Below are 7,913 nucleotides of genomic sequence, written 5' to 3'. Positions count from 1 at the left end.
ATTGTATTCCTCTGTGATGTTTTGGTTTGTCACAATCTTTAAGGACTGCTACACCATATTAAAGATTTACTCTCATTCCTTTGTTTGCTACTTATTTGGTGGTAATTAGATGCTTCATTTGTAGAAGTCCTTAAGAAAAGCCTCTCTGCTGGAGCAGGATTACCTAAGATTTATATCTGTCCTTGTGCAAAGTGCAGAAATCTCCACTGTCTCCACACTAAATCGCAGTCTTAAACTTGGATCCTATCCCACTTTCCAATCCTTTGATATTTTTTCTTGTGATCCAGGATAAATGCTGTAGTCATCTCTGAGAAATAAAAAGGAATGTCTGACACTTATTTACACCAACCCCAGCAGAGGCAGGGGCCTTTGCATGCAAATATGAATGAGACCCAAAGTTTGATTTTCATGATACAGTGGAAAGAATACTTGGATTTTCTTTTCTTCCTTTTTATACAAGTTTTAATATGGTTTGAAACCCTCTGCATCAGAGAAGCATTTTAAAAAACAAAACAGCTGATTGACAAAGTGAGATTCAGTTTCTCTGGAAGTGTAAGGAGACTTCTTTTCCAAAACCTGGAAGAATGTCAATGAAGATATAATGCATATGAGATTTTAAATCTCCACAACAAAATCAGCAGCAGAAATTTTGTCATGGGAATACAGCATGGGGCAGAACTGGAGTTTCAGCTTGCTGATGCCAAGTGCATTAAGAAATCCTGTGAAGAGCAAAGACAAAAAATAGGCAGTTTGAAATGCCATTTGCAAGGTGCTTGGCTTCTCTGTAATGCAAATAGTCATATAAAATATGCAGGAATGTGGTTTTTTCAGGTTTGAATGGGAAGAGGAAATTGATTTACAAATTTTGACTGGAATAGGAACCTTAGAGCAAGACTAAAGACAAAGCAACTCCCTGCACTCCTGTGTGGAGTGTATACAGCATGTAGCCACCTCTTTCTGTGGGAACTGGTTTGATTTTTGTGCTATTACAACATAATCAAGGTGCTCAACAGTGTAATTAAATACTAGGAATTCTGCTCTTTAGTGATCCTCAGATTAGTATAATCTTCTTCATGGCTGGTCTTGGGCAACTGGCCTTTCAGTGGTGTGCCTTCAAAGGGCCCTTTATATTTGTGGAGGGGTGGAAGTCAGCTCTGCTCAAGGTGTGCTCTCCCTGCCCGTGGTAATCTGGTGGCTTCACACAGGTGTTCCCATCTGGCTTTTGAGAAATCTCAGCCCTCAAGGTTTCAGGGAAACCTCTAGGTGCAGGGTCTGGGTAGAGGATTTTCTCATAAGTGATCCTGGTTCCCAGCTGTATCTGTGGGGCCAAGCAGAGAGGAAAATCTTCCTCTTGCCTGCAGAAGAAAGGAGAAAATGTGAGCATGCCCACATGCACACAATTTCCATGGCCCTGTGCAAGAGAGATTGAAGCAGTCCTAACTCGAGGACAAAGCAGTAGATGCTACACATAAACAGGAATTATGTACTGAGACCTGACATACACTCTCTTGATTCTGGGATAAGCTTTTAACAAAGCTTTGTTCTTTACCTCCAGAGCTCTTGATGTCTGTTTGGTCAGTTGTTTTTCTGCTTGATGGGCTTTTCTATGGGAAGAAACTAAACACTTTTTCCTTTTTAAATTTAAAAAGGCATAGATGCTCTGCCATTTCAGGCACAGTCTGTTTGTGTAAGGAGTGTGTAATTTTCTTTTATTGTTTCCAAGAACAAACACTTGGGCTTGTACTTTTAAAATATTTTCAGAATTAAATACTGAAGTAATTCTGAGGCTCTGTGGGAAAACTGCATTAAATCATCAAGACCACTTCCATGCAACACAAAGCTGAGTTTGTCCCTACAGGGAAGATATACAAAATAAACTTATTTCACATTGGATGTTGGTGAAAAGGCCAAAAATTTTTTTCTCCTAGTTAAACCTACATAAATCACTTTCATATCAAAGACACTAACATGCAAGCACAGATTTCCATAATAATGTGAGAAAGCAAAAAGAAAAAAGAAGGCAATCTTTACTCTTGGTACTTAAGAAGGATTGCATTAATTCCTTTTGTATATTCCAGTAGCTACAAACTAAGATGAAAAGTATAACCAGAGGCAGATAATGTCCTTTCTCTCACAGGGAAAGAACAATAAACTATGTTTCTGTTCTCTCCTAACTGGAACATCTGTTCAGTCCCACTCAGGTGAAGCTGCTGTTTAGGGCTGGCTCTCCAGGGTTCACCTGATCTCCGCTGCAAAACCACTGAAGGGTTGAGCAGCAGTAACACAGACAGCCTGGCCTCCTCCTGATTCCTGCTCCTATGGCAAAGGAAGAATATTCAGATTTAAAGGGCAGCCCAGCCTCACAGTGCCACTGGAGGCCATGGCAAAGCAGGACCCTGTGGTGCCAGAAGAATCACAAAAGCAAAACTTCACTGGAGCTTTCCAAGAAATGTCACCTGGGACTGTGAGGAGGCCAAGTTATAAACTGGGGCTCCTTGCAGAAAGGAGTGCAAAGGTGAGTGCAGGCGTGAAAACCATGAGAAAGAAGAATGGTTGTTGGAGGCAGAGGAAATCCTTCTTGAAACAGAAAGTTGAAATAATCTAGATAATTCCCTGCAACCATTCTTGGATTTTTCCTTCACTCTTTGAAAGTTCAGTTCAAAGTAAAAGAACTCCCTAGGCAGGCTTTCCTCTCTCCAAAGATTCTGTCTCACTTAAGAGCCCAGTTTGAGCAGCTCCAGTTGTGAGTTTCTTCCACTTTCAGTGTTTTCCTGTGGTGTTGACCCTGTCAGGCTCATTGCTGTTGCTATATGAAGAGCATGGAAACAGTAAAGGCAAAAAATTTCCAACCAAGTTTTCTAAACATACCATATTGTGAAGAGGCATCAATCACCTCCTTTCTGTGCTAACAAGTTATTAAAAAAAGAAAGTGCTCTGGTGGAAGCAGATAAAAATGACACTTTTTAACTGTCTCACTTGTTACCACAGTGATTCTTGCATTTTTGGGGGACATCTGCTACAAAGAATGAAAAAAATATTTTACTGTAGGCAAAGAACAGTCTGGAAACAAAATCATGTCTTAAAATCTAAAGCTAAACTTTATTTAAATTGTACTTCAGTTAAAAATAACAGCCAGGATTAGTAAATCAAACTATATTCCAATTGAAAATAGTCAAACCAGAACCAGTCCAACAAGGGAACTGAAAATGTAGCACTTAGAGCTTATAGAACAGGTTTAGGCTGCTTGAAGGGATAGCAGGAAGTGATCAGCCAGCTCAGGAGTGTGATATCCTTTGCAAATGATTTCTAGGTGGAGATGTGGCCAGTGCTTTTTGTTCTACTAAAGGCAGTAGCCAGAAGCAGGGGTGGGGGTGGGGGGAAATTAACTAGCCAGGAGCAGCATAAAAAAATTAACTATGACAAGGTAAGATAATTAGCAGATGCTATCAAGATAGAGTGATAAGATGTGATTAAAGACATCTTTAAGCCACTTCCAGGCCTCTCCCTTCTGGAGAAGTGGCTAGGAATGCAGAGGTGGTTTCATTACGCCCTTGCCGTGGGCAGCCAGTTCCAAGTCAAAACTGACTGCAACCTCTCCCATTTTCCAGGAGACTGAGCAGAGGAAGGTATCTTGCTCCCCCATCCTCACATCTTGCCTGCTGCACAAAGGACTGGAGGGGCATGGTAAGGGTGTCACACAGGCAACATGCTAATATTTACATTTTGAGAGAAGCTGCTTGTGTAGGATGTACTTTACCTCACAGATTTAGTCCTCTCCATCTAGCTAACAACTTAGGTTAGCTTATGGTGAGCATTTAATGAAACTCTCAAAGAACTGTGCTTGCTCCAGAGTAGAAGCACAGTGGAAAAATATGACTATGGCAGAGCACTGTAGCACAACGAGGGCAAAATTTGGAGCAGAGCTGAGCTCATCCAGCTCCCAGCTTTGCCCTCTGCCTGCAGAGGCTCCAGCCACAAAATTACATAGGAGTGTCCTGAATAAAAGGCAATGCCCAGCCCTTGGAAGGGGACCCAAAAGGGGGCTCAGGAAAGAAGAGATGAAAGGACAGACTTCCATGCAAGGAGACTAACCAGGCAGGTACATTCTGAGGCACAGATCAGTTTGGTTTAATGCATTTAAGCTTACTGCCACAACACACCCCAAAGCCTTTATCTTGGTCCACAGCTTATATGATGAACAGTACTTCTCTGGGAAGTAGTAAATATGGTATTTTCCACTTCTCAAGAATGGAAAGTTTTATGATACTGTAGACAGAAGGTACGATCAGTTATTAATGTGTGATTTAATATGTGAATATCCCATGCAGACCTAGACTCCATCTTTATTATATAGTGGCATTGAGAATGGAAATAAAAATCATATTTGGTCAAACCATGCAAATGCAAGAGATAATGACTAACATTTTCAGGTTAGTCACACATGACTACACAGACATTTATTGCTGTTGCTATAAGTAGGCAAGAGACTTTCTAACAATACTGTACATGTGTATTTGGCTTTAAAAAATAACAGAAATTAAAGATAACTCATTAGTAACTGGAACATGTTTTGTATCTGATGAGCTAGCATTGCAGAGAAAGCTTGATTTTCCTGTTTTTATTGATTTTGTGCAAATTAAGTTCTTATCATTAATTATATTAGATTAACATTTTGGGTTGTGTCTTTTTAATAAAAAAAAATTAAAGAAACAGTGCTGGCACAATAATGGCTGTTCTCAGACATAAAACACATGCAGAACAAATTGACCAAGGTAAGGGCTGTAGATTAGCAGAGGAAAGTATACTTCTGGTGATAATCAAGTGTATTTGTTTAATAACAACACTTGCCACTATTACAATAATCACCTAAAGTTTTGAAGTGCTCATTTCCTCCCTGTACTGTTTGCCACTTCAGGAGGTGTGGACACTGTTGAGAACAGAGAAGATAAGAGCGATCACAGAGATGAAAGGAGAACTTCTCAGTTAGGGAGCCCAGCTGTGGGACCAGTAGATGGAGAGCAGCTCTGGCAGGACATGATGGGAAGCAGCTCTGGTAGGACTCGTGTGGTGGGATGGGAGGTAGGTGCTCACATACAGGTTACAGCGTAGACAAAGTGTGAAAGGTCTTGCACAGGTGGTGTTTTGGTGAGATATCACCAAGTATTTAGTGGCTTCGGTGGTTTGCATTGGCTTGATGGAAAACTCTAGAAAGGGCGCTCCAGAGGTTCAAGTTTGGGAAGACGGGTTTGAACTACATGGGAATCAGACTCCTAGAGCACATCCAGGGAATCAAAACATTGGTACTGCTATAAAGCCCACTTGTGATTCCCACTCTAACCTCCTACATAGTCAAACACTACACCAGTCATTAATCTGGATCCTGAACAAGAAGTAGCCCACTTCTCCTCAAAGAATCCTTGCTACCTAGAGGTCTGACAAAGGGGCATTTGACATACAGCAAAGCTTTGTGGAGAACCAAAACCCAGGACTTCCCTCATGTGCTGAAGCACTTGTGTTTTGTTAAGAACTTGACATAGGTTTGGCCCCTGCCCCCTGTCCTCAGCTTTATCCTAAGGAGTTCCCAAAGTGTTCAAAGATGGACAGCGGACTGGCACTCACCTTCAGCCTGGGGAAGACTGTGGGGAGACCTCATTGCAGTTACAACTTCCCCAGGAGGGGAAGAGGAGCAGCAGACACTGATCTCTTGTCTGGGGTGACAGTGACAGGGTCTGAGGGAAGGGCCTGAAGTTGTGTCAGGAAAGGTTTGGGTCTGATACCAGGAAAAGGTTCTTTCCCAGAGGATGGTTGAGCACTGGAACAGGCTCCCCAGGGCAGCGCTCATATCTCCAAGCTTGACAGAGCTCAAGAAGCGCTTGGACAATGTTCTCGGACACACGGTGTGACTCTCGGGTTGTCCGGTGCAGGACCACGAGCTGGACTCCGACGATCCATCCTTGTGGGGCCCTTCCAACCCGGCATTCAGCGACTCCGTGGCTCCCCGCACCCCTCCAGAGACACACGCCCGGCCCCGAGCCAGCAGGGTGGTCTCCCTTCCGCGTCCCTCACGGCCGCCCCCGCCTTCCCTCCCTCCCTCCCCTCCGCGGCCGCTCCCGAGCGGGGCGGGGCCGAGCCCCCTCCCCGCGTCGCTCGGTGCGCGGCTCCCGGCACAGCCGCGCCGGCGTAGCGGGACGCGGGCGCTCCATGAGGTGAGGGCGCTGCGCGGGCGGCGGGCGCGGCTCCGTGCGCGCTCGGCGGCGGCGGCGGGCGCCGTGAATGGGGCTTTGTGTGCGGCGCCCACCTGCTCCCGCCTCCGCCGCCCGGCGCGGGGGGCTCCGGGCGCTGCCCCGGCGGGGAAACCTCTGAGGGGCGCGACGGGAGGGAACTTCTCCCTGCTCTTCGCCGGGCGCTGCCGGAGCGCCCCGTTTGCCCGGTGTGGGGGAGCGGAGAGCAGCCGGGGGACGCAGCCCGTGAGTCGCTGCCGCTTGACTGTTTTGTTTTCATTTAGTCTGTAGTTTGTGTTTTGTTTGCTGTGTTTCGTTTTGTTTCCTTCTCAAGATGCGTGGCGGGCAGTGACAGCTGCCCGCGGGGGTGAGGGGTGGCACGGCCGGTTCACTGCCCCGCACCCCTGCCCGCCCGCAGAGGGGGCTCCGCGGGTCCCTCGGCCCCGAGCGGAGCCGCCCCGGGGTCGGGGGTCCCGGGTACAGCGCGTCCGGCTGAGCCCCGGCAGCGCTGTGCCGGTCCCGGGGCACCCTGATGGGGATGAAGTCCTCCCCGGGGGTCCCTCAGGGTCCTCCCTCCCACCAGAAGGGTGGCCCCGGCTGTCCCGGGGCTCTCTCCGGGCTTTTGGTGGGAGCCCGTGGAGGGCAGGGTGCTGCCGGGCTCTGCCGGTGCCCCCGCCCCGCTGCCGGCCGCGCATCCCCGTGCCCCGCGGGCGCACAGGGGGCTGCGCCTTCCCATGGCAGCGCAGGCTTAAAAGATTCAGGTTTTCTGTTGCTGTTTAAAAAAAATATTAAGTAGTCTGCTTTAGGAATAGCATCGAGTTTAATCGGGAACCTGTACTTTTAACTTCTCACAGGGCATGCGGAAGATTTATCTTCCCCTTGCACAGCGTTTGGCAGCACAAGCCGTCTGCAGTCTGCTGTTGCCGCTTGTGACATTCTTAACTTTCCCCTTGTGAAAAGAGTATGCTTTAACAGCGTTGCAGGATCGCTAACGAATTCTCCCGTTTGCTTCTATAATAAGTATGAATGTGCTTACTACAGCACTGATGTAAAACACTTCCAGTCTACTGCTACTTTCGTAGAAGCTGAAGCCTCTTTTTTTCTTTTTTCTTTTCTTCTCCTTTACCCTAGCAGGTTGTAGATTAGCTGTATTATTTTAAAAAAAAGATCAAATGCCGAAAATTACACATACATCATGTTAAAAGGTTTCTGGTGTCTAGGATTAACTAGGAGTAAGTGAATTTAGTAAATATCTGTCAATGACCTGCTTGGCTCTTGTCTTGGGACACTCATGGAAAGCTGTCAATGAGATTTTATTTACTAATAGAAGAATTTCATAACAGCCATTGAACCAGAGTGAAAGAGCATTTTGAGTAGAACAACATATATGAGCACAGGGTTCCCTTGATTTGAAGCCAAGCTCAGTGCCAATAAGTCACTGTGCAGTAGCAGACACCCATTCTTCCAGTCTCTAAAAATATTGGCCCTCTACTATTCTTTTCCCATTCCAAGAGTGCATCTGCTAGCAGAGCAATAAAATGTTACCTCCTCCCCTCTATTTCCCTGAAACAAGAGATGGGTGGATAACATAAGGCGAAGAAGAGACTAGATGGGAGGCTGCTCATCTCATGAAGTGATGTAAGCATTTCATCACTTGCTTGCCTCATGTCTTCTTTTTTTTTTTTTTTTTTT

At 45.9% G+C, this 7,913-nt stretch overlaps 1 protein-coding gene across 5 annotated transcripts in view; it reads left to right on the top strand.

The window, feature by feature from the left end:
- Positions 1–6,138: 6,138 nt before the first annotated feature.
- The window catches only part of RAI14 (retinoic acid induced 14), an 85,891-nt gene continuing 84,116 nt past the window's right edge, over positions 6,139–7,913 (top strand). For 3 of the 5 annotated variants that reach the window (XM_041490196.1, XM_041490199.1, XM_041490195.1), the window contains exon 1: positions 6,139–6,206. The gene's annotated coding sequence lies outside the window, so the exon portion shown is untranslated. Of the gene's footprint in view, positions 6,207–6,226; positions 6,468–7,913 lie in introns of those variants that run through there. The other 2 variants (XM_041490197.1, XM_041490198.1) reach the window with 1 other exon arrangement.

The sequence above is a fragment of the Pyrgilauda ruficollis genome, unplaced genomic scaffold (genome assembly GCF_017590135.1).
Source record: "Pyrgilauda ruficollis isolate IOZ18807 unplaced genomic scaffold, ASM1759013v1 scaffold120, whole genome shotgun sequence".
NCBI lineage: Eukaryota > Metazoa > Chordata > Aves > Passeriformes > Passeridae > Pyrgilauda > Pyrgilauda ruficollis.
This window is presented reverse-complemented; position numbering and strand designations above follow the sequence as displayed.